Raw genomic sequence first — 27082 nt, forward strand, 5'->3', positions numbered from 1 at the left:
AACAGTTTTGTCCAAGAGCTGACATTCCTTAACCCCAATACAGGGATCAGAGGTAACCAAATGGGCTTAACCTTTATTAGTGAGCCTTGTTATCTCTTCACCGTCACAGTCCACCATTAACCAATTTTGAAAAGTTCTGGATTTTGGAAACAGACTTAAGTGCACTCACATCTCAAATGTACAGGGAAGTGGTCTGTTCTAGCCCAGGGTATGCGAAAAAGTTACAGTATATGTCCCAGTGGGAAGAGGATCTGGGAGAGGTGTCAGAAGAGGAAAACTGGGAGGCAATTTTCGTGGCAACAGCTAGGAGCTCAATATGCACGACGTTAAGGGAGAACGCATATAAAGTCTTAATGAGATGGTATCTCACCCTAGTAAAATTATCAAAATTTGTACCAGGTTACTCACCATTGTGATAAAGGGTATTAAAATGATAAACTGAAGGTATGTGCTGGAACCAGATACTGATAGCCGTATTGGCTCAGGACCCTTAGGACCGCTTAGGGTCCTGGGCCAACACGGCTATCAGTATCTGGATCCAGCACATACCTTCAGTTTGTCATTTTAATACCCTTTATTTTAATTTGGTTGCTCAATAATAAAGATTATGTTTTTAACCACTACATTCATCACCAGAGGGTGAGCTTGAGTGCTACATTTGGGCTCTTTCTCTATCAGTTTCCTATTAATTATTACCCAATAGCACCGCTTACCACCACTACCATTGTGGCAGCAGCAGGGGCTCCCCTATTGTTTCTAAAATACTCACCATTGTGTCCAAAACAATGTGGAGAGCAGGCAGATCTGTTACATATGCTGTGGTCTTGCCCATGGTTTGTACCCCTATGAGAGCAAATCAGAGATTGGTTACAAAGGATGTTGGGCCTCACAATTCCTTTAGACCCGTTTCTATTCTTATTAAATAGACCAATGCAAGGCCTTTCCAGGGTCGAATGTAAATTAGTTGCTCATTTTGCCATGGTCCACGAGGTGTGAGATTGCAGTATTATGGAAGCAGCAAGAAATTCCATCCATATCTCAAATTAGACATAGAATTTGGTTTGTATGCCAGCTGGAAAAATTAACAAGTTTACTTAATGACACTGGCTCTAAATTCTGAAAAGTTTGGCTACTTTGGATAGTCCAGACAGACAGTCCCTGGGTGAACAATGCCACGATCATGCTTAGATAGGAATAAAGTGCATTCTCCCCTGATGGACGGGTGGAATTGTGGTTATTATACGGGACTCTAGGGGTCTTGTGGTAGAGCGTGCACACCGGCAAATGTGGGAGATCACCGAGTGGGCCACGACTGAGTGAGTGACGACACATGAAACCTTAACTATGAAAACTGGATGAACCCCCCACCCCCCAGTTTACTTTGAAAATGTTTATTTGAGCTGAGATTTAATTATTTATGACTATTTGTTAATAATATTCTTATGTAACGTAGGTATTGTTTTATCTCTGGATGACATTTTCATAAACAATAAAATATGTTACAAAAAAAAAGTCTCTACATACTGTATCACACAAAGTACAATTGTTCTGTATTTCAGTGTGGAAGGATTTGTGGAATGGAATGATTTGATCGTGTAGGATAATTAGTATTCTGAAAGTTTCAAATCAAACCATCACTTCACTACTCTCTGAAAATCATGAATTATTTAATCATTTTCATGTAGTGCTAAAGGAATTGTCATTATTAAATTATCCTATTTCAAATCAATGCCATACTTCTCTCTCCATTGTGTGCACCTTAAGAAGTAGAGAAAAGAGCACAGTGAAGAAAAAAAAAAAGGGTATTACCTCTAAGAGGACAATTTTCATAGTCTGCATTTGCACCATGGAAAGAAGCTGAATATAACAAGATGATGTAAGCTTTAAAAGTGAAAACTTTGCAAACTTGTCCTTTCAACATTATGCAGATGTAAGTAATAGCCGTTATTGCAACCATTATCACAGACTAACAAAACAGTCATGGCACACATTTGTGATATCTAACGTGTACAATAGTGTTAATGGTTTCATAGATCTTAATTTAAAGTTATTAGAATAAATATTGTTACCACAAGGTGGTGCTGTGAGCAGCATCTAATGTGCATGCTTTTATGGTAATGACGCTACCCTTACATATACAGTACAGTAGTCCATACAGATACATAGTTATGTGTAAAGTGTCCCTAGAGCAAAAATGCACGTGACAGGTCACTTTAAGTATATTTAATATGTTGTTTATTGGCTAATTGAGAAAACCATTATGTATAGTCTATGCAGTCATTGAAATGTTCGTACAAGATTCTGTGCATCATAGAGCACTTAGAAAGTATTCACTTCCTTGTACAATTAAAGTGTACACATGACAGATTACTTTGAAAAATCAGGGGCCTTTTAACTTACTGTGTATATACTTATATACTGAATTTATATACATATTTACAACCTCTCCTCTCCAACATCTCTACCCTGCCCTGACCTAGAAACATTTCTATAAGACAGTACACTTTTATTGTATTGTATGTCTTTATTTATATAGCGCCATTAATGTAAATAGCGCTTCACAGTAGTAATACATGTGGTAATCAAATAAATAACATATAATATAAATAACAGATCATGGGAATAATTGCTTTAGACATAAAAGTAACATTAAGGAAGAGGAGTGCCTTCCCCGAGGAGCTCATAGTCTAATTGGTAGGTAGGGAGAACGTACTGTGACAGTAGGAGGGAGTTCTGGTAAGTGCGTCTGCAGGGGGCCAAGTATATGTATCATGTGTTCAGAATATCCACAGTGCTACTCATATGCTTCTTTAAGCAAGTGTGTCTTAAGGTGGGTCTTAAAGGTGGATAGAGAGGGTGCCTGCCACCACACATCACCCCAACAATTTACGTCACAACCATGGCACACACATTTTACCCACTCCCTCCAAAAGTGCTCACAAATTGCTGAACATTACTTGTGGAAATCGTCCTCTAAATTCAATTTCCTCCACTCCAAATTCATACTCTTCTCATATAATACTGTCCTTTCTCATGCCAGCAAACCTACTTTTCATCACTCCTACAAACTCTTTCCTTACCAATCAACACCAATTCCCCAGTGTTAACTCCCTTATTTCTCTACTGCACCCCCTTCTACCATGAAAGCCAAACATACATTATATACTGAGTGAAAAAGAGAAAAAGTAACCCGTAAGGGAGCACTCAGGTATGCAATTGATGTATTTAGTTTATTTAATTTGACACAGTGCAAAAAGGGATAGATGAACAGTAAATGATTAAAAACACTTAAAAAATAGACATGGACCCCTGTCACGGGTGCTACCCTTAAATACAAGTGAACAACACTATGGAACGGTTAAAATCGTCAACCATAAGCATGAAAAGGATAGTGACTCAGAAAACACTAGGGTAAATCAAAATGTCACAGCAGGTTAATGGGTTCTCAGGCACCTATACAAAGCTAAGTTATACACACTATACACCAAAAAATGGACTAATCAAAATATTAATGACAGTCTCGAAGCGTCCCACATCTACATGAACATACAGTGTATATGGTTAATCCCAGCAGAATAAGTATGTCACTTGTAGGAACAGGTGGTGAGATGAATAAATGACCCTAAATGTCTAGAGCAGTAGAGTGTGTTAATAGCATATAAAGGAAAATGCCTGATAAACGCCTATTGAATAACCTGGTGTTTGAAGTCAGTGTCCCTAATGAAAATAAAGAATAAATTGTCACAGTCCAAAAAAATTTTGTTGCACAGGTTCAGGGTAGCATAATTACGTGAGCCATGGGTCAGGGGTCCTGTCTAGCACCCCCACTCCGACGCGTTTCGTCCAGAGACTTTGACTAGGAGTGGTCCTCCACTCCTAGTCAAAGTCTCTGGACGAAACGCGTCGGAGTGGGGGTGCTAGACAGGACCCCTGACCCATGGCTCACGTAATTATGCTACCCTGAACCTGTGCAACAAAATTTTTTTGGACTGTGACAATTTATTCTTTATTTTCATTAGGGACACTGACTTCAAACACCAGGTTATTCAATAGGCGTTTATCAGGCATTTTCCTTTATATGCTATTAACACACTCTACTGCTCTAGACATTTAGGGTCATTTATTCATCTCACCACCTGTTCCTACAAGTGACATACTTATTCTGCTGGGATTAACCATATACACTGTATGTTCATGTAGATGTGGGACGCTTCGAGACTGTCATTAATATTTTGATTAGTCCATTTTTTGGTGTATAGTGTGTATAACTTAGCTTTGTATAGGTGCCTGAGAACCCATTAACCTGCTGTGACATTTTGATTTACCCTAGTGTTTTCTGAGTCACTATCCTTTTCATGCTTATGGTTGACGATTTTAACCGTTCCATAGTGTTGTTCACTTGTATTTAAGGGTAGCACCCGTGACAGGGGTCCATGTCTATTTTTTAAGTGTTTTTAATCATTTACTGTTCATCTATCCCTTTTTGCACTGTGTCAAATTAAATAAACTAAATACATCAATTGCATACCTGAGTGCTCCCTTACGGGTTACTTTTTCTCTTTTTCACTCATATTACCCACAACCCGTGAGCACCGCCAAACCTTACTTATGAAAAGTTAATAATTTATTTTCTTTGGCTTATGGTGGCGTGAATTTTGCATAAGTAGATGCGAGGTTTTTCTTTCCCACCCCTCCCCCCGCCTTTCCCCCATTTTTTGGAATACATTATATACTGTAGGAAAGGTAAGGCTAATGACAGCATGGGGAAGGTGATAAAAAAGTACTTTATTTCTACCGTTGACCCCGTTCCGATAAACATCAGAATTTGTAGGATTGCACATTTTTACAAAGAATTTTTTGCACCAATATTTTTAATGTGCCCGATAAAAAGTGCAATATTTTTGGCCATGCAACCTTACTGGATTGCACTATAAAAAGAATGCGTTTTTGTATGTGATAATAACCCTTGTTTTCCTTGTCACAGCTTGATGTATCTGGTCTATATGTTTTATAAATGTTCCTTGTGCCAATCCTTGCTACATTCAAGCATCCATGCCCAGCCTGTTCTGATCCAGCACCCTGAACAGGTATGAGAGACTGAGCACTGCCATGTATATAGTCAATTCTATGTAAACTCCTGTAGAACCAGGAAAGGAGGGTTACACCTTATTCAATGAACTTTTTCAGTATTGCCGGATATGTTAATGCTCAATCATGGAGAACATAATGTCCCTATTTGTAAATCATAATAATATTTACTGTACTTATGTAACACACTTTATTGAAATGAGATTCCATTTTTTTGCTTGTGTTTTCTTTAAAGACATTTTTCATTCCAAGGGGTATAGATGGATTAAGATATTGTGTCACAAAAAAAAACTTAATAAAGAGAGATTCTGTACTGTACTGTATGTTTGCATGACACTGTCCTGTACAGTACATGCTATATTTTCTTACATGTTAATATATTGTGTTGCACTTAATTCTACTCCAATTCACTAAAGCCCAGTACACTAGTATTAACATTTTTATGTAAACAGCTTCATTATCTTAGCGGCTAGCCGCTAAAGCAATGAAGGGGTTCAACTTCAATAGCATGTTTTTTGGGGGCAGAGGGGGTGGGTGAATGGGGTAGTAGCCCAAGGATGGGTGGTTAGGCCTGCTGGGATGGTTGCGTGAGTAGTTAACCCCTTCACTATCACAGTGGTGGAAATTGCTATGGTAATGAAGAGGTTAACCAGTCCCACTACCCATCCGGAAGGCCTAAACACCCCCCCCCCTTGGGGCAACTACCCCCTTCACCCAATCCCTCTCTCCCAATAAACATGTTAAAAAAACAACCCAAATACCCACCTCCTCTACACCTAACAAACCCCCCCCACCCCCCAACACATACAGTAATGGGCAAAATTACTATTATCCTGATTTTTCCATTCTAAATACAACAATATACAGCAGCATAAAAGAATTACATTTCTACTTACAATATGGGTTAGTGCAACGCACAGCAAAAAAAGGGGGTGATGACAGGTCTGGCAAAATGTTTCTTTATTATGTGGACATTAAAACAGAAGGCTGCAACCTTCTACGCGTTTCGTGCAGACAAATTGCACTTTATCTTGATAAAGTGCAATTTGTCTGCACGAAACGCGTAGAAGGTTGCAGCCTTCTGTTTTTATGTCCACATAATAAAGAAACATTTTTGCCAGACCTGCCATCACCCCCTTTTTTTGCTGAGCGTTGCACTAACCCATATTGCATTGGACTTCTCCCTATTGGCAACTGCACGCAGACTGAGAAGGACTACTGGTGACACATTCGTGAGTACTTACCTGGGGCCAGCCCAATGAGGTTAGGGGGGGTGTCTTTGTGCATTTACCCCTGCCTTCAGGGCAACTGGAGCTCTTTATTAGGTTTCAATTTCTCATGTCCCAGAAGTGTCCCTCTCATATACTCAGTAATGGGATTCCATGCTTGAGCACCAAATCACCTTTACTGTATATCTACATTTCTACTTACCCCTGCCAGGATGATTGGCATCCTCATCTTCATCCTCCGCGTCCAAATCCTCCATTTGTAGGAACACAATAAGAAAAAATACAATTTAAGGGATAAAGGGGTAACCCACCTTCCCCCACTACCCACCCAGGAGGCCTAACCTCCCACCCCGGCACAAGTTCCCCCACCCTCTACCCATCTTTTTGCACAGCGGTACATCATGCCCATATAATATGGGCATTATAAGCCTTTATACCAGTCAATGGGAAACATAAAAAGATAAATCAACAGGCGCAAATCTACACAACAATTAACTCCAAACAATAAACAGAAATAGAAAAAAAAAAAATGAATTCACAACAAGCATTTGCTAAAACATGCATTGTCTGTCACTGAATGTATCTGTACCCTAAAGGGGCACATAACACATACATTAGCAGTAAATAGGCAATCAAAAACATAAAAAGAAAAAAATACAATAAAAAACCTGAAAAATTCAAATTACATACATTCAATATTTGTATTACCTTTAGAAGTCTTCACCCTCTGAATCACGGCATATAAGGATGCCCTTAACCAAAGACGGCATCCTCCAACATCCTCCCCGACATCCTCCATGATCCTCAGAGATGCTCCGTGATCAGTTAAAAAAATCTTCTTTCGTCTTTTCTTCCATCTTGAATCTTCTGTCTTTGCAATCCAATGTAAACCCATGGTAAATGTTGGGACTTGTCGGCATCTTAAGATAAAATGAAGAAGATTCGTGGATGGCGGTGCAGCTGCCTGGGAAAAAATGCGTGGGACCAAACTTGGAGGATACTGGGTACAAAAAAGATTTATTGGTACATAAAAACAGCAACAGCAAATACTCTGACGCTTTTCAGCCGCAACGGGTCTTTGACAAAGGCCCGTTGCGGCAGAAAAGCGTCAGAGTATTTGTTGTTGCTGTTTTTATGTGCCAATAAATCTTTTTTGTACCCAGTATCCTGCAAGTTTGGTCCCCCGCATTTTTTCCCAGGCAGCTGCACCGCCATCCACGAATCTTCTGCATTGCATACCACTTTGGTAGGAGCACGCCCCACAGCACTTGGATCTTCAGTGATTTGTGAGTTTATTCTTACTTTTCCATTTGTATCACTGTACCTACAGCCAGTGACACCCATACAAAATATACCTCTTACAAAGGTTAGTGGGAGTCCACACAGAGTGGCTTTCAAAGGTTAAAAGTGACATGGATATACTGACTTAACTACGCTGTGTGTATATGGAAAGACAATTGAATTGTTACAATTGATACATGGACATTCCTAGTGGGCATTTATTTATTTATTTATTTATTTATTTATAAAATATTTTACCAGGAAGTAATACATTGAGAGTTACCTCTCGTTTTCAAGTATGTCCTGGGCACAGAGTAAAGCAAAATAATACATGGTTACAAATACAGTTACATAAATGAACAAGGTATACATTTATATACAAGACATTGCATGCACAGTTAAAGAAAATATATATTATGAGCGTATGAAACAGTTACAGACCAGATTAAAGTGTGAGACAGCCTTAGATTTGAAAGAACTTAAGCTGGTGGTGGATATGAGAGTCTCTGGTAGGTTGTTCCAGTTTTGGGGTGCACGGAAGGAGAAGGAGGAACGTCCGGATACTTTGTTGCGTCTTGGGACCATGAATAGTCTTTTGGAGTCTGATCTCAGGTGATAGGTACTGCATGTGGTAGGGGTGAGGAGCTTGTTCAGGTAGCTGGGTAGCTTGCCCAGAAAGTATTTGAGGGTGAGACAGGAAAGGTGAACTTTGCGCCTAGACTCTAGTGATGACCAATCTAGTTCTTTGAGCATTTCGCAGTGATGTGTGTTGTAGTTGCATTGGAGAACAAAACGACAAATTGAATTGTAGAGGGTGTCAAGTTTGCTAAGGTGGGTTTGAGGAGCCGAGCCATATACTATGTCTCCATAGTCAATAATTGGCATTAGCATCTGCTGTGCAATACACTTTCTGACCAGGAGACTTAGGGAGGATTTGTTCCTGTAAAGTACCCCTAGTTTGGCATAGGTCTTGGTTGTCAGGGTATCAATGTGCATCCCGAATGTTAAGTGGGAGTCAAACCATAAGCCCAGGTATTTAAAACTAGTGACAGGTGTTAGGGTGGTTTTATCGTTGGTTCTAATCAGGAGCTCAGTCACTGGAAGCTTTACAAATTTAGTCTTGGTCCCAAATACCATTGTTACAGTCTTGTCAGTGTTTAAAAACAGTTTGTTTTGGGAAATCCAGTTTTCGAGTCTCAAAAAGTCAGACTGAAGTATGTGTTGAAGGTCAGAGAGGCTATGGCTGTGTGCATACAGGATTGTGTCATCTGCATACATGTGTATTGAGGCTTCCTTACAAGCTGTGGGAAGATCATTAATGAACACTGAGAAGAGTAGGGGCCCCAGAACAGAGCCTTGCGGGACACCACAGGTGATATCCAGGTGGTTGGAGTTAGAGCCTGAGATGGACACATGTTGGGATCTTCCTGATAGGTAGGACTGAAACCAGTTTAAAGCATGTTTCCCTATTCCAGAGCTCTGGAGTTTGTTAAGCAGGATAGCATGATCAACTGTGTCAAAAGCCTTTGCAAAATCTAGGAATACTGCACCAGTGAGTTGTCCCCGTTCCATTCCACACTGGATTTCATTGCATAGGAGTTCAATCTCCTATTACTTCACCTTAAGATAAAATGAGACTGAACAGGCCTTAAATAAGGCTGCATTACTGGAAAGTACCACCAGATATGTGCTAGGTTTCCTGTCTGTCCACATCCCTTCCAGCATCTATCAGAAGCCTCTGGGGACATCTGTTTTAATCTTTTGGGGGTGTAATACCAATTTAACAACATTTTATATATGTTCTCTTTTGTTACCGTACATATAAAAGTTTTACCCGCATGTCTTCCCAGTCCTCCCTTGTTATTTCTGTCTGGAAATCCAGAGCCCATTGATCCATAAATTTATGGGTCGGGTATTCTTTTTTTGGGATTAAGCCCCGGTACAGTGATGATATCAGCCCCTTTTGATATATCTTTGTTTTACATAGATCTTTGAATCGTGTGGATCTAGCAAATTCAACATCATAAAAACTTTGCCGCACAAAATGTCAGACCTGCATATACAGTAGAGGCAACTCTTATTCGAACAAAAACCAGTGGCAATTCCCCAAAAAAACCAGGAAACACCCAGGAACATTCTGAATACATGCCTTAAACTTTCCTTAAACTAGCCCCAGCATTTCTGCATTGATTAATGGCCTATCAGATTAACAGCGGGGGTCCCTGGCAGTCCCATTCAAACTGAATTGGACTGCCAGGGATCCCTGCTGTGTTAATCCTATGGGTCGTTAGTCAATGCAGAAATACCTTAAACGTGCCTCAAACTAGCCCAGAACATACCCAGCACATACCCAGCACATACCCAGAATGTAACCCGGCTAGTTTACGGCAAATGTTAGAATAAATGTTGCCTCTACTGTACTTAAACAACTCACGTTTGGGTAGATCGTACTTTCCCTTCAGTTCATCAAACAAAATTAGCTTGTCTTTTGCCAACAAATCTCCCACCTCCAAAATTCCTCTATATCTCCAAGTATCAAAACCCAGTCCCTGAAAAACTGGGAGAAACCCTGGGTTACCAAACAAGGGTGTGAGCCTGGATGAGACCGACATCACCTTATACTTCTATTTTGCCATCTACCAAATTTTCAAGTTAAACCCAATCACTGCAACACAAGCCTAGTCCCAGAGCCTGACTATGCTGTAGCAAGGATGGCAGCCCAACCATTTTTTTGAGTGAGCTCTCCAAGTCCACCAAAGCATAGACCATTCTCGGAGAGTGCCAATAAACCATTAGTTTCATATGAGAGACCCTATAATATTTTAGAATATTTGGGATTGCCATACCACCTCGTTCCTTAGCCTTCAACATAGTTGACCTGGCTATTCTCGTTTTTTTATGTTTTCAAATAAATTTCTTAATTCGATTTTGAATCTCTTTTATACTTGTGTATGGGACAGATATCGGCAATGTCTGAAAATAATACAGAAGTCTAGGTAATGTCCCCCTAATTTTTTAGGACCCGTTTGAAGACATATATATATATATACCGCTAAAGACACTACTAAATTTAAATTATCTTCCTCCTCTCTCTCTGGAAAAAAGAGAGTAGCGAGTAGAAAATTTAGGAGGAGGGTGAGGGGAATGATTGCTGGTTAATAACTGGAGATGAAGGTCAGAGAGGAGATAGAGAAATCAGAAATGTAACAGTTTTTAGTTAAGACCAACTCTATGTAGTGACCTTCTTTGTGGGTGCTGGAATTAGTCCATTGGTGGAAGCCAAATGAGGAGCTTAAAGAGAGAAAGTGTTTAAAAGTTGTCTTGGAATATCTGTATAAACACTTTTTAGTAAGTATCTAAGGCAAATATTTGACACCCTTCTAATAAGATAATTATATTTGTTGCAGATTCATCAAACTTTTTTTTATACCTTATCAATACATAGTTTTCCAAAGAAAAAAAATATCTTTCTATGGGATTTTTTTGTTCGATAAATTTGGAATAGTTTTTCTTTTTTACATAATTATTGCCCAATTTTTGCAGTTAGAAATCTTTGATACACATCCCTAAAATAAAATATATCTAATACACAAATATGCAGCATTGCATACAGTATAATCCATTTTACCATCTGTGCGTGGCAGAACCCCTCCAGAAATTAGGTACAAAGTTTGTACATACATTATATGTTGACACATGATGAAAATGATTTCCTATTATCAATTTTATGTCACACAACTGAAAAAGTAAGCACACTTTTCACCAATCAGACTCCCAGTGTCATATGTGCTTAAAAAAATATCTCAAATAAACGTACAGATAAATATATAAAAACTGTCACTCTATCATTGTTGCAAGTTATTTTATTATGTACACAACTTTAACTACAACATTGTAATGATAATTCTTATTTGGTGAGCAAAAATAATTGGAACCTGAAACTCAGATAAACTCTGGTTATTAAACAATATGTAATTTTCTCATAATATACTGAAAACTGGCAATGTACTGTATTATTTACTTTATCATTTGCAATGCATAAGGGAACATTGTGGTTTTACTTTTATCAAGCAATGTCATTCTTTCCTCCCTGCATAATTTTTTGACCCGAGGGTAATCCATTCCCTCGGATGCAGCGAGATTGGAAGGATTATTCTAGAAATACAGTGAGAGCCAACATATTGCTGCAAAATATTTCTCCTTAAAATCCTTTGTGTTTAGCCACACTTGTCATCTTTCCCAGACAATAGCTTTCTCTGGGTGACACTTGTAAAAACAGAAAATGTAAAGTTTGCAAATTGAAACATAATTTATGAAGTATATTATCTATGCGATACTTTCAAGATTTAAATTACAAATAATAATAATGTTTCAATGAAATTGTACAAAAAAACTGGCACAATGATTCTACTACCGAAAATTTTTCAGATTTTCAAATAATTGCAAATTATCTAAAGTATTGAATTTCCTAAGTTCTAATAAAGGAAGTATGTCAAAATGTGCTAACAGCTTTCTTAACATTCTCCCTGACTTTGTCTCTTTCTGTTCCTTTATCTGTGGCTCAATTGGTTACAAACATGAATTAGTTGGGGGAATGCTGAAATAACACAAACAGAAACTTTATGTCCTATCTAATTAATGGCGAAAATAATTGCAAATTGTAACATCTATCTATCTATCTATCTATCTATCTATCTATCTATCTATCTATCTATCTATCTATCTATCTATCTATCTATCTATCTACTGTCGCGGCCGAGTTTATTCTTACCTTTGCCCGGTCTCGGCCGCGACAGTAACCGGGCGCGCGCCAGGGTGTCCCGTGCACGTGCCGAAGCCTCGGAGGAGCGGTCCTCCGATCGAGGCTTCCCCCTCCCCTCCCCCACCGCCGTCCCCCACATCGCGGGACACCAGGGCTCCCTCGGGGAGCCCTGGGCACGCGTGCATGGGGCGCAGGCACCCGATGAAGCGTGACCGCGCATCGGTGACGCGCGGCATGCCGAGGGGATTTGGCTAGCAAGCCGGGAAATCTCCCGGCTTGCGGAACTAGCCAAGTAAGAATTAAATGTGCTGCCACTGTATCTATCTATCTATCTATCTATCTATCTATCTATCTATCTATCTATCTAACTATCTATCCATCTATCCATCCATCCATCCATCCATCATTCCATCCATCCATCCATCATTCCATCCATCCATCCATCCATCCATCCATCCATCCATCCATCTATCTAACTATCTATCTATCTATCTATCTATCTATCTATCTATCTATCTATCTATCTATCTATCTATCTATCTATCTATCTATCTATCTATCTATCTATCATCTATCTATCTATCTATCTAATTATCTATCTTTCTATATGTAGTGCTGCTTCCCCCCCTCTGGGAGCTCTTACCTAAGCTACAGGTATTGTGATGCTTGTTACCTGTGAGGGTCCAGGAGAGATAAGCGTCCACGATGGTAAGGGGAAACAGGACAGATGACTGGCTTTTGGTGATCCATCAGGTTCTTTTTGTGGTGTCAGCGCCTCCAGTTATAGCAGGCTCCAGGGTTCCTGGAGACAGTCCCCACCATGACAGACTTCTCTCTCACACCCCTACCCAATAGACTGTTACTTTGGCAGGGGTATATAAAAAGGATTCTTTATTGAAGCAGCCATTGCAGTTGGTATTACAGTGTATGCATCATAGTTTAGAATGGGTCCCAGACCTCTGGATGATGCTGGCTTTCTTGCAATATTGAGGCCTTGTGCTCTGCACAGATCTTGGGCTGCACTCACTCCCAGCCGGGAGGAACTTGAACTAACTGTAATTTGGACACTTCCTCCCTAAGGCACAGAGGGGAGGGCACAGGGTCTGCACTATGATTGGCTGTACACAGACTCCAGTTCAGCTCTACACCTGTCACTCAGAGAGGCAGCATCAGGAGGGGTAAACCCACAGGATAGCCTCACACTGCCTGTAGCTATCAGGACTTACGTGACAGGAGGCAGAAAGTATAGTCTGAACCAGCCATGGCTACACTCTCCACTTAGGTGAAATTCCCATGTCCTCACTGGGATCAAATTTGGGGCACCATCCAGTAACCTGGAGACTGCAATACAATACTGAGATAAGTCAGACATCATGACATAACCAATACGCAGTATAGAGACATCACTATCCATATCATCCACTGATTACAGTGATGACAAATATAACCAATTCTTCCAACGGGAAGAAGAATAGAATCCCTACTTGTAATACTTGGGGTCGGTTTTCTTTACCACCCGCCCATCAAACATCTTGGTCCAGATGAAATATATTTTAGGCGAACCCGGCCTCTGTCGAATTTCCACCCTATCTTTGTAAATACACCTTCCTACCAACCACTCCTCCATAATGGAACAGATTTTAGACTCCGTTATAAATATCTTATCAGAAGTCTTAGCCCGGAGATACTCTAAGACAGCCTGTTTTAGCCAATTATGCCAGTTGTTCTCAATTTCTTCCATGATTGGCTCAGGTACGTACAGGAATTTGTACCCGTAAGACTGACGGTATCTAGATATTATGGCCCGGTCAGCTCGACTAAACTTTAATAATTTGCGGCCAGTACCTTGGTCTTGTAGAACCCAAAATTGAGGTTCTTTACCCCCTACCGCCTGATAAAGTATAGCTGGTCCCTTAGGTGTTATGAAAACATAGATTGATGTCATGTACCCTTTTACGTATGACTTCGGCTGTATCCTTCGGGGGAAACGGACCCTCCTCCCACCAGTGATCTACTATAGGACCATCCACCAGAAGGAAGTGGGTCATATTAAAACTGGCAGAGTAGCCTTGGAACATAGGGTCCCACCACTTAAGGGGTTTACCGGACCTAGTGTCCATCTGAGAGGACACACCAGACGTTGAGGACAATTGAGATAGGGAAGAATCTCGGAATGATCTAAATAACCCAGGGGACTTAACTACAGGTATTCTGCTTGCATAATATGTCTCCCCCTCTGAATCCTCATCCTCTATCCAACACCCCTTCCTCCAAAATCCCAGTCCCTTAAGTCAGTTGAAAACCCGGGGACAGATCATCGCTGGGAAAATGGGATAATACAAAACATTTCCTGGGTGGACACTTGCGAGTCATTTCTATATTCCTGGCTCCAGAGTTGCCGAGTTCCCCCACCGCTCCCCTCCAAGACCGGACGCCGTCACTCATACAGCGGATGTGACGTCAGACGCCATCTCCCACCCGGTCTGCTGGGAGTTAAGGAGAAGATCCCCGGTGAGCTGTTCCACACTGAGCCGGCACTCCATCTGCCTCAAGTAAAATCCTATGTGAACTTTGAATATGTACACATTGTGAGTACGATTCCTAAGTTTTGTTGTTGTTTTATTCATAAATTTTATGCACGATCGACACTATGGTCTGCCTTTCTTTTGCATACCTTTGATCCTCTCACATCTCCTGACGTCTGAGCTGAGGTGCTGACATCATATGCTGTAAACCAAGGCTGTTTTTCCTGAAGATCCTGACACCTTTCTACCTATTGTGTAGATCAATGCGGTTTACTAATTCACCTGCTGTAAGTAGGCATTGCTACAGAGCCAAGACATATATGCTTTATCCAGATTGAAAAAACTTATTGCACTATTGTATGCTTTCATTTTCTATTTTTCATGTTGTATCCCTGCTATCTTCGCTCCCTTCCCATCCCGGACATAATACAAAAATCGACACGGCAGAGGTAGGGACATTTGTTGCAGCACTGTCCTGAACAAGGGGTGTCTCGGCAGTATTGGGGCAGATGTAGTGGCATGGGAAGGGACATAGGCAGCTGGGGCCGGTGAACACGGCCTAAAATTGTCCATGACCAGTCCTTTTGATGCAATTTTACCACGGCCCTTAGGCCCTTAGGGAGGGGTAGTGTGGTGGTATCGTGGGTCCGACAACCCCTTCCTCTGAGCGGCATCTTATTGGGGGCAGGGGCAGTAGTGAACTGTCCATCACTCACCCCTGAAGGTCTCAGCATAGGTTCCGCATATTTGCGCGGCCACCATCTTGTTAACGACATCATGGCGGGCCAGTATCGCTAGATCTCCAGGAAAGTACTAGTCCGCCGGCGTGCATTACGTCACATCAGGCAGTGCCATGAGTGCATCACCCCGCGGCACCGCAAACAGGGCTCTGCCTGGCTCCTCATCCCGGTAGGCCGCAGCAGGCTCCTGGTGGAAGTAAGAGATGAGAGCCTCACCCATCTGAAGGTAGGGGACATCTTCCGGCTCCACAGGATTCATCCCGGGTGGTTTCATCACTGCTCTGGCGTTGTCCTCGGGCATGGGGATCCTCCAGCAACACCACAGCCTTCTGGATGGACGCCTCTGGATTGGGACTCTGTCGCAGGACACAGGTAGGTAAAGATTTCTTTATAGGTGTCTGGCAGCTTGCTTCTTCTTCTGAAGAGGAGGGTAAGGACACTTCCACGCATTACATAGTGGCAATTGGCACAGAGCAGGACTTCTCAGGCTCCCCCAGGGGAAGCACCCCCAACACCCCCAGGGCAGTCAACTCACCCTTCTGATCCACCGACACCGGTTCCTGTTCTGGAACCATCAGAAACTGGGAAGTGGGAACCGTCTTGGGCACCGGAACACTGGGGACTTGGGTTGCAAAAGCATGGTACATGGGTCCACGGATGTTTCTGTGGTGTATAGGTTGGCCCAGGCCACATCTAATGGCAGTAGAGCCCGGTCATAGGCTGCAATAGGTGCCACTGAAGCGGACCACGTAGACCTCCGAGCGACATCAGGGTTAGGGCACATAGGCCCACAAGATCAACAGCAGGGTAGAACTCTGCAGGGGTCGCACCAAGAAGCATGCGGGCTCAGTCATAGACTGGCATAGGTACCGCAGTAGGAAAGACCGCAGGGGTTGCACAACCTGGTGTGCCCAATCTATTGGCTGGAAAATGGCCGAAGTTGGCACAGGGCTGGCAGGCCACATGAACAAAGGCCACAGTGCTGGAAACACGTGGTCGGGCTTGCGTCGCCTCTGGGAAGCCTAGCATTTGGGCAGAGTCAGTGCAGGTGGTGTTGACCATGTGTGGTTACTACCAGGTAGCCTCCTGGTAGGTAATAATTGGTTAGCTCCAATTCAGACATTCTGTTCTGAGGTAGAGGTGTATTTAAACAGAGTACAAGGTAGCTCCTTCTTTGGCACAGCTCCGTGGAACTGAAGTAAGGCAGGGTGTGGTTGAATCCTCCCAGAGTAGGAAACCAAACCCGATTGGCTCTAAGGTGTTGCCCCCTCCCCTAGGTGAAATACAGGGCAGGGCGGACTGGGCTCTTGCTGAGCCAGTCACAGCGATGGGTGGGGTGTTGTTTTGGCACCGAATAGCTTGCAACTGAACTTTACAGAAAGCTTGCATCTTGCTCTGCAAGCCCATGCGGTCCCGTTTTTCTTGCTGGAACGTAATTTTGAAAACACTGTCCATGAATCAGACTCCATTTTGAGCACACAGCACAGTCCATAATGAACTTAGGTACACAAGGTCCCCAGCACCAGCTGAAAGGGGCCCATCCCTATGCTGAGTAATATGAAGGGTACACGCTCCCTGGACAATTTTCCACAGGGTGTTCCACAATAAGCACATTTCTTTAAGGTACCCAGGGTCCCCAGCAACAATTGAAAGGGCCCTGGCCCTAGTATATTCTTTTAAGCAGCTAGGAGGGTACACACTCCCTGGACAATTTCCCACATGGTACGCCCCAAATGTCTCTTTTCCTCTTATGAAGAGTATCCACGCTCCTTGGAAGTTAAAACAGGGTATGCCCCAACATAATCTCTGTGTTTGGTAAGGGTCTGGGTAACCCCCTCTCTGGTGTAGCCTCAGAGAGAGGATCCCTCCTTCCTTAACTCGAAATGGGTGCCCAGGGTCCCTGGTGAAGCCTATGGGGCACGGCCCCAGCCTCTATTGTTGCACAGCTGCAATGTCCTAAAAGCCTGCCCTGTTCTGCATCTTAACCGCCAATTGTAGCGCTGCTTCCACCCCCTCAACCCCAGTTGGTATTACAGCGTATGCATCATATTTTAGGATGGGTCCCAGACCTCTGATGGTGCAGGACTTCTTGAAATATTGAGACCTTGTGCTCTGCACAGATCTTGGGCTGCACTCAGCCCCAGGAGGGTATGTAAGCGTGGAAGCAGCCTGATGAAGCTAGGAGAGGAGAGAGCTGCAGATGCCAGGTAAGTCAATAAAGCATTGAATGTTATTTAAACAAAACAACGTTAGAGACCGCATTATAAACGGATCCACATTGTAGCAGATTGCGCTATAATGGGGTTGAGCTGTGTATGTATATATATATATATATATATATATATATATATAGAGAGAGAGAGAGAGAGAGAGAGAGAGAGAGAGAGAGAGAGAGAGAGAGAGAAGAAGAACAGAGAGCGCACGTCCCATAGTGTAAAACTGTACATTTAATCAATAAAAAGAATGGACAAGGGGATTAAGAACACTCACAAAAGTGCAAGATAAAAAGGCAATTTGTGATATAATCACCACCAACAAGGCCACACCGTCCTGGAACACATCAGCTGTTGGACAGTCCCTCCGGTTCACCTCCAGCAATAGTCAGTTGATCGCAAATAGTGTCTCTTTGCCTCAATGCTGTTTGGAGTTTTTTCAGCCTCAGATCAGCTCCATGCGCTCTCCGGCCGTAAAGCGTACTCTGCGTGATGACGTAGTGTTGTGATTACGTGCTCTGACGCGTTTCGTCACGACAGTGACTTTATCAGCCCTTTGATAAAGTCACTGTCGTGACGAAACGCGTCAGGACACGTAATCACGACACTACGTCATCACGCAGTGTGCGCTTTACGGCCGGAGAGCACATGGAGCTGATCTGAGGCTGAAAAAACTCCAAACAGCATTGAGGCAAAGAGACACTATTTGCGATCATCTGACTATTGCTGGAGGTGAACCGGAGGGACTATCCAACAGCTGATGTGTACAAGGACGGTGTGGCCTTGTTGGTGGTGATTATATCACAAATTGCCTTTTTATCGTGCACTTTTGTGAGTGTTCTTAATCCCCTTGTCCATTCTTTTTATTGATTAAATGTACTGTTTTACACTATGGGACGTGCGCTCTCTGTTCTTCTCTTTCTATAGTTTTCCTGCTGGAATTGGTTATTCCTTCTGAGAGCAGCCGTGGATCCCTAATCATCATTTCTAATTTTCCAGAACTTCTATTGGACTTGTACCAAGGGTTGGACTTTCTTCCATTTTTTGTTCCCCTTTTTTTCCCTGCTTGATATATGTTATTAATATTTATTGGCACGGTTTTTCTTCAATTTTTCACATTTTACACTTTTTTTCACATTCATGGTTTTTTCATATTGTTAGATTGTTTATTACATTTAATTTCATTACTATTATACACAATATTTGCACGGTTTATTTGTCACTTTGTTTCACGAGTGGCGCTACTGAAATTTTTCTTTTATATATATATATATATATATATATATATAAATATATATATATAGTATAAAAGAGCAGATGGCACACACATAAAGATGTAGACAGGTGCTAGTCCCATAAGAACAGGTATAATGAAAGGCTCCTTACCAGGCAGACCATGGAATCCAGGGAATCCGAGGGACACACCTTTATTAAAGTCCTGTCCCTAGGACCGAAACGTCGGTGATTGTGCCTGCTGTTTAAATATATTTTTTCATTGCTACCAAGTGTGCTGTCTCTTCTTTGCTGTGTGTCCCTCGGATTCCCTGGATTCCATGGTCTACCTGGTAAGGAGCCTTTCATTATATATATATAATGCAAAGCAACAACCAGCACCCTGTATTAATGAAAATCCCGATGCTAATCTCATAGGTAAGAATAATGGAGATATTACCAGATTGGAGTCCAGTAATGAGGAGACAGCACACCAGGAATGATATACAAAATGATTCTGTATTGTAGAAAAATACAGACACCCCAGGATATATATATATATTTAAAACCAGAGACAGAACATGAAACACAGACAGAGCTAAGTGCACATCCAGTGAAACCTATACACGGTACAGTGCCTAAATATATATGTATAGATATCTATTAAATAAAATGGTCTTTTAGTTTAACATTTTGGCCCAAGTGTTGTAAGCCCCTAAGCCACTACACGGCAGACCACATCTCAAGGGTCCCTAACACTAATATAAATTCTTAATAACATGTGCATTACAAGGAAGAATTATTTATATTAAATCTGTCAAAATTAGTTGCATAGTTCTAAGTCTGATTGAAGCTTTTATTAACCTGTACATTACCAGGAAAAGATATCTATTAAATAAAATGGTCTTTTAGTTTAACATTTTGGCCCAAGTGTTGTAACCTGAGCCACTACACGGCAGACCACATCTCAAGGGTCCCTAACACTAATATAAATTCTTAATAACATGTGCATTACCAGGAAGAATTATTTATATTAAATCTGTCAAAATTAGTTGCATAGTTCTAAGTCTGATTGAAGCTTTTATTAACCTGTACATTACCAGGAAAAGCACTCTGTATTAGATTTGTCACAATCATACTGCAAGCAGGCAAGTTCCCCTGAGAGTGGGAGATGCTATGGAGTGAGCTGTTAACCATTTAAATGTGGGAGGGGGTGAGCTTCAACAAGATAGGAAGAGCCACCTTCCAATCAGCTAAGACCAGCTGAACAAGATTTGTAAAACATACAACACCTGCAAGCTCATATTGAACCCCCAAAATAACCACAACATATATATAAGCATATAGGTGTCACAGAGGAGTGCTACTGAGCATGGCGAAATATATTTAAAACCAGAGACAGAACATGAAACACAGACAGAGCTCAGTGCACATCCAGTGAAACTTATACACGGTACAGTGCCTAAATATATATGTATAGATATCTATTAAATAAAATGGTCTTTTAGTTTAACATTTTGTCCAAAGTGTTGTAAGCCCCTGAGCCACTGCACGGCAGACCACATCTCAAGGATCCCTAACACTAATATAAATTCTTAATAACCTGTGCATTACCAGGAAGAATGATTTATAATAAATCTGTCAAAATAAGTTGCATAGTTCTAAGTCTGATTGAAGCTTTTATTAACCTGTACATTACCAGGAATAGCACTCTGTATTAGATTTGTCACAATCATACTGCAAGCAGGCAAGTTCCCCAGAGAGTGAGAGATGCTATAGAGTGATCTTTTAACCATATATATATTATATATATATATATATATATATATATATATATATATATATATATACACACACACACACAGTATAACATAGAAAAAGAACAAAAAGCACTCCGTAATAATAGTCACTGGTGTGGGTGCAGATCCTATTATGAAGAATAAGTAATACGATACCGTTTGGAAACGACTTCTATGCCCCCTGAAGAAGTCGCATGCAGCGACGAAACGCCTAGGGCAAGACCTATTTATGGACTTTATTTATCCATTTGTTTATTTGTTATTGTTTGGCGATTTTACCCTTTCAATCCAAACATCCGAGCCGCCTGTGCATACAGTGCATTTTGAACTGTGTCCGGATCTTACGAAATCTCCCAGTACCAATTATCGCGAGACTTTGAAACCAGGAAGAGACTAGGTGCGCGCGCACGTTCCTGGCATCCGCGATGGAGACTACCAGTTCAGCTACACGAGGATTGGCGCACGATATGGATTAAGGGGTGATATGCCATGATACCTTTATTCACTGCTCATTACCTTTTTACACATTGTGAGTGTCCATAATCTAGCAGCATTATTATTAAATTATTTTTATACAGTATTATACTATGGGAGCCGCACTGTCTTCTTATTGTTTTATAGAGTGAAGAGGAAAGTGGTTGTTCCTGAAGACTGACAGCGGCACCCCACAGTTTAAGCAGACACTCTCTTATTTTATTGGGCTCTTCCCGTCCCTTATTTTTCCACTTTTTCTGTGTTGTGTCCCTTGTTGTCTTTGTTTGTCATTTTTTGTTTGTATGTTTTTTTTTGATTTGGAGTCAATTGTTAATTATATTGCTATTACTCCTCACGTGCATACACTCTCTCCTATCCAGTTATCCAAGCTAGCGCAGAAGTAATTATCCCCTTTTGTATATATATATATATATATATATATATATATATATATATATATTTATACAGTATCTATTGACTCTGTACACACACTTATCCCTGATGAAGTCGCCATTACTGATGCCACCAAATGCGTAGGGTTCGATTTAAGGACTGTGAATCAAGGAGCCTGTGATAATTAACTTACAGCCAGCAGCAGTAGAACCAGGAGAGGTGCTACAGTCTTGCCAGGAGGACCGTTGTTCGGATGCACATTCTGGTGCACATCCGGATCAGAAGTGAATGCACGTCACCAACCACAAGGTTTCCTTTGTGTCTACCGGCGTATCATTCAAATATTGCCTTGCTACAGATTCTATGCGCTTGTCATAGCGACCATTGTGAGTGGCCTGATTTTATTCTGTTCTGATTAAACCTTGTTTTACTGAATTACGCTTTGGAGACCGCGCTTTCCTCTTTTGTTTTATAGAATTTCAAAGAAGGTGGTTGTTCCTATGGAGAGCTGCTTGGAGTCTCCAGCGTTTTTAGCTACAATTTTTTTTTCTTGTGCTATATTTCTTTCCTTGTGTTTCTGTTTTCCCACCATCCTATCCCTAGTGTTTTCCTTTCCTTGTTTTCCACAACTGTTTGTCTGTTAGGTTTTTTGTTGTTTGAATTCTCTTGGGCAATTCTTACACACAGCCACAGGTTTCATTTATACCCTGACCTGTCTTTAACTTCTGATTCCCTTCTTTTCTTCTCCCACCCCCCTTTCCATTTCCCCCCTCCCCATATTTTCCCTTTCCTTCCCTTCTCCTGCCCTCCCCCTTCCATTCCTCTCTTCCCTATTAGGGATGCCCTATTGTGGTTGTATAATAAATAACATTTGATGCACATGTATTCATTCATTTGATTAGTGCTAGTATATTTCTTTTTGTCTTTATACTTGCTTCTGACATCTGAGGTCTACAGCAATGCCAGGCTCCAGGTGAGCTGACGTGCCTATCCACTGTTGTGTCGTCATGCTCCGCTCATGCTCTCACCAGAGCACAGCGGGTGAAGGTATTCGTCGATGGTTAAAGGGCAGGTTGAAGGAGGATTTCTTTCATGAGCAACAAGAAAAGCTGGTACTATAGTTAAAGGGCATTGACAGTACACTATATAGTTTATTACAAATCTGTGGTTAATGTACTGTTATGTGACCAGTATTATGAATGTTATTTGTTAACGTGTATAAGCATTAACAGTTATAACGCAGTTAGGCTCAGATACATCAGTTTGTGGTTACCTAAAATGTGCTAATGGAGACAAAAAAATGATTTTTTATTATTATGCACTACATCAATGTTGCACCGGTAAAAATAAAGCGCTTTTAATCTGATCCATTAAAAGCATTGGATCCGAGAAACAAAATATAATAATACAGAATTTTTAGGTAAAAAACTGCTGTACATGAAGTTCCGATGTTTATCGTAATGGGAAGAACTGCAAAAATATAGCAAATAATTCATCACCTAGTAAAGGCTGGCATTGCCCTTTCTTTCCTATGTATAATATCCAATATACAGGCAATTATATATATATATATATATATAGGCCAGATAAGCTAAACCAACGTAAAAAAAGATGATAAAATAGATATGACAAAACATTACACTAAATATTAACCCGTTAGTAGCACATGGGTCAACTAGTCATACCAATGGGATTGGTGGATTTACCATGTGACCTCTCATTTGACAGGAAGTTGATGACTAGTTAACATCTGCAAGAAAAAGAAAAGAAGAAGAGAAGAAGAAAAGATGAAGAAACAAGGAATACTCACTGGAGACTGCTCTTCTTTCAAAGGAGTTCCATTGGTTCGGGTCAAGTTGAGGATTCATCACCCATCATCCAGGATGAATCCAGATTGGAAACAGACCATTGGGCCTGAATCTATTTTAGATGGTATTGATTTTTTTTTTTTTTTTAGCCATTTGGCAAGGATTATGTTTATGTTGTTTTTGGCTTTTGCTGTTCTTAGCCATCGGGCATGAATTGTTTCGTGGTTTTTTTAATGGTTAGGCATCAGTCCCTTATTGTATTTTGTTGCCCCTGACAAAAAGGATGATGGCCCTTCATCCCTGTAGGGATAAGTAACACTTATTTTTTTTAAATGATATTCATTGATTGGCAATATGCCTATTTAGGTCCCTGTTGAATATTGAATGGCTTAATATTTATTATGTATTGTAAGGTATATTTTGTTTAAAGATTATTTTTATGCTTTTCCATGGGAAAAAGTCCTATTAGGCACATTTGCCTAATAGAATTATAGCCCATTACTGTGAAGGGAGGGGACAATGTTTGGGGCAATGGGGTACGTGATATGGGAAGTTACCTTAGCCGTTTGGCACTAAGGTGATGAAGGATATTTATTAATGTTTTTTTAATATTGTTAATGTATTTTTTTTAATTACAGTTTACCATGTATTGTCAATGTGGTTATCTTTGCTCCCCATTGAGAGAGCCGAGTTATCCACAGTGATAATCAATGGTTTTATGTGTAATATGTATTTGTATTGTTTTTTAAACGTGTATTTATTTATGCTTAATGCCCAAAAACACTATTAGCCACATTTGGCTCATAGGGATATTAGGCATTAGTCTAGAAGGGTTAGGTTCCTTGGGTGGTGGGTGATAGGGATAGTTGCCCCCGGGAGAGTGGTTAGGCTTCCCACTGGGGTGGTGGGTTGGCTTAACCCCTTGCTTACCTTAGCATTAGTATAGCATTGAAAGGCAATGCTTTACTTTCCACTAACGTGGGAAAGGGATTAGGTATATATATATATATATATTAATCCCTTTGGCGCCTTTGGTATACCTTGGTAACCACAAGCATCAAACCTGTTATTTGTATTTCTATCATAGGCTTCGGTAATAATAGATATTACAGAAGCATAGGATAGAAATATGATCGTGATGCGGTGTCATTAATGTCTGTATTAACCTTTATGTTGTTGCATACTATTAGATAATACTTATTGTATCCCCTCCGCATTCATGATGCCCTTTTAGATATATTTTAATGTATTAAGTTTACACGCAAAATACTATATGGGTTTCTTTTAATACATCGTTTGTGATGATTATATAATACTTACTGCCCTTTTTACTGTTGCGGTCCCTTTTATTTTCCTACATCCCCGAATTTTTTCGGGGATGTTTTCCGAATGTCACGCATTCATGGCGAGACAGCGCTAATAGCGCTAGTACAATGAAACGCCCGCGGCGCCTAAACATACCGGGACATGCCGCATCTGCCCGCGGTTTTAAAATTTGCGCCGAAAAGGCCGCACGAGGCTGAAGGCTGCCGCCACTGTAAATCATTGTAAAAAAATTAAGTTTCCTTGGGTTGCTATAGAAACAATTTAAAAATGCACAGCACTTCCTCTTTTAAAATAGGTAACCATATTGTCAACCATGGAAAACAGGATCTTTGCTGATCAATCAAGGGAGAATGGATCGATCGGCAGCTTAGGTAATTACATTTCCTTAAAGCTAAGCAACTACTGCATGTATTAAAATAAAACAAAAAGAAAAGAAAATTACATGTGTTCCTGTTTTCCCATAACATCATGTAATAAGCCCTGATTTAAGAAAGGTTTGAACATCTGACCCAAGGTGTCTGATGGCATAGCACCACTTAATAAATATGACCCAAGTCCCTAGAACAATATGTTCATTTTTGATTGACAATATTTGGGGAAGGAAAAAATATAGAAAAGTAGCATCTGTCCGGTGCAATGGCAATGGGTAACTTAATAAAATGAAATAAATGAACAATATTGGGCACTGCTTGGTTTTGATCTAAAGGCTCAGACGTTTATTCTGAGGTTTGGAATCCCTGAAGTGGCTGACCGCAAAGGACTTTACAGTTCTGTAATTAAAGAACATTCACATTTCTTTTTTTTGCTTTCTGTGCCTGAAAATTGAATTGTATCCCCAGTGGTGCATTTAAAGTTCTTGTTGTTTACTTAAAAGTGTTCAATCTACTTGTATCATGTCAGGCTTATATATCGAGATTTTTTGCTTTTTTGATGTTATTGTTTTTTATCTCAGCAGGTTGCTGCATGATCCACTACAGGGTGCTTTATCTATAAACAAAACTCTACAAGAGGCAAAGTAAGATCTATAATATGATTACGTTAAGCCAAAATAGAATCTTCTGAAAAATAATTCAGTTTTATTAGTAAATGTCCTTCTCAAAGTCCTTTATATAAAACTCAAACAGGAAAATAAGAACAAAAAAAAGTTCATATCTATGATAGTTACAGTATGACTATTTGGGGTTCAAACACCTATATAGGAGCTTACTGAATCCTTGTGCTAGTGTTATGTTTTACTTTAAAGTGAATGCATGTAACACATGTAGTTACACTGCCAAATATGTTTTTATTTTAATAAAACATTTAAAAAAACAATGTTTCATTGTGTCTTGATCTCCTTCCAGTATCATCTATATGTTCATGGTATAGCTTGTTTGACCAAAAGCTACTGTAGGTTCCGCCCATGTTCCAATCTGATGATGTTGCACGCAGCCACATAATGAAGTTCCATTAAGGACAGTAAAATAATAGAGCAGAGGGCCCCTTTCAAGGGCTTGACAAAGGGCCATTTGAGCCCAAATTGTAGCGTATGCTACTATTTTAAGAAGATGCTTTATATTCAAATATAAGCTGTTTTTTTAAAGCATTTGAGTGCTGAGGACCTTATTTTTTTATTAATAAAAATATATAAACCCAGCAATCCAATTAAATAGATAAATCTACAGTATGTATAATCTAACAGTTATTTCTTCCAAAACTATAAAATAAATCCTTAACAAAAAAATGTGTTGAGAATATGTTTCAAATCATAACATGAATCCAAATGTTTAAATAGTAAATCAAGAATGTATGATGTGCTATCAAAATGAATGAAATGATAAATAAATGTTAATATATGTATACATAAAAAAATACTGAACATATAATCAAAACAGAGCCGTCAAACATCATATCTTAATTAAAAACTGCCAGATCTATATTTATGTCAGACACTCAAGTGCCAAAGTCTGTAATTAATAAATCCAGCATGTCTCTTGTTGACATAAACATTGAAACCAATCACTCCTTCCATTATTAGTAATAATCAAACCTATACCTTTTACTGTTCTGTAACTTATGTGTTTGGGATCTTTGCTAAAACAAAGGCTCAAGTTATTGAAAAAAAACTCTGGGCAGAATAACCTCTCTCAAAATGTATTATGGAACTAGAGAGAGTGCAGAGAAGAGCCACCAAATTAATAAAGGGGATGGACATTCTAACTTATGAGGAGAGGCTAGCTAAATTAGATTTAT

At 40.3% G+C, this 27082-nt stretch overlaps 1 long non-coding RNA gene across 2 annotated transcripts; it reads left to right on the forward strand.

The window, feature by feature from the left end:
* The first annotated feature begins 4997 nt into the window (after positions 1 to 4997).
* Positions 4998 to 26068, forward strand: LOC142472061 (uncharacterized). Of its 2 annotated transcripts, none has more exons than XR_012789584.1 (4): positions 4998 to 5087; positions 23445 to 23648; positions 25146 to 25221; positions 25803 to 26068. It is a non-coding gene; the product is annotated as an uncharacterized LOC142472061 (long non-coding RNA). The 2 variants fall into 2 exon arrangements; XR_012789585.1 differs by having other exon boundaries at positions 25806 to 26068.
* The last annotated feature ends 1014 nt before the right edge of the window (positions 26069 to 27082 follow it).

The sequence above is a fragment of the Ascaphus truei genome, chromosome 1 (genome assembly GCF_040206685.1).
Source record: "Ascaphus truei isolate aAscTru1 chromosome 1, aAscTru1.hap1, whole genome shotgun sequence".
NCBI lineage: Eukaryota > Metazoa > Chordata > Amphibia > Anura > Ascaphidae > Ascaphus > Ascaphus truei.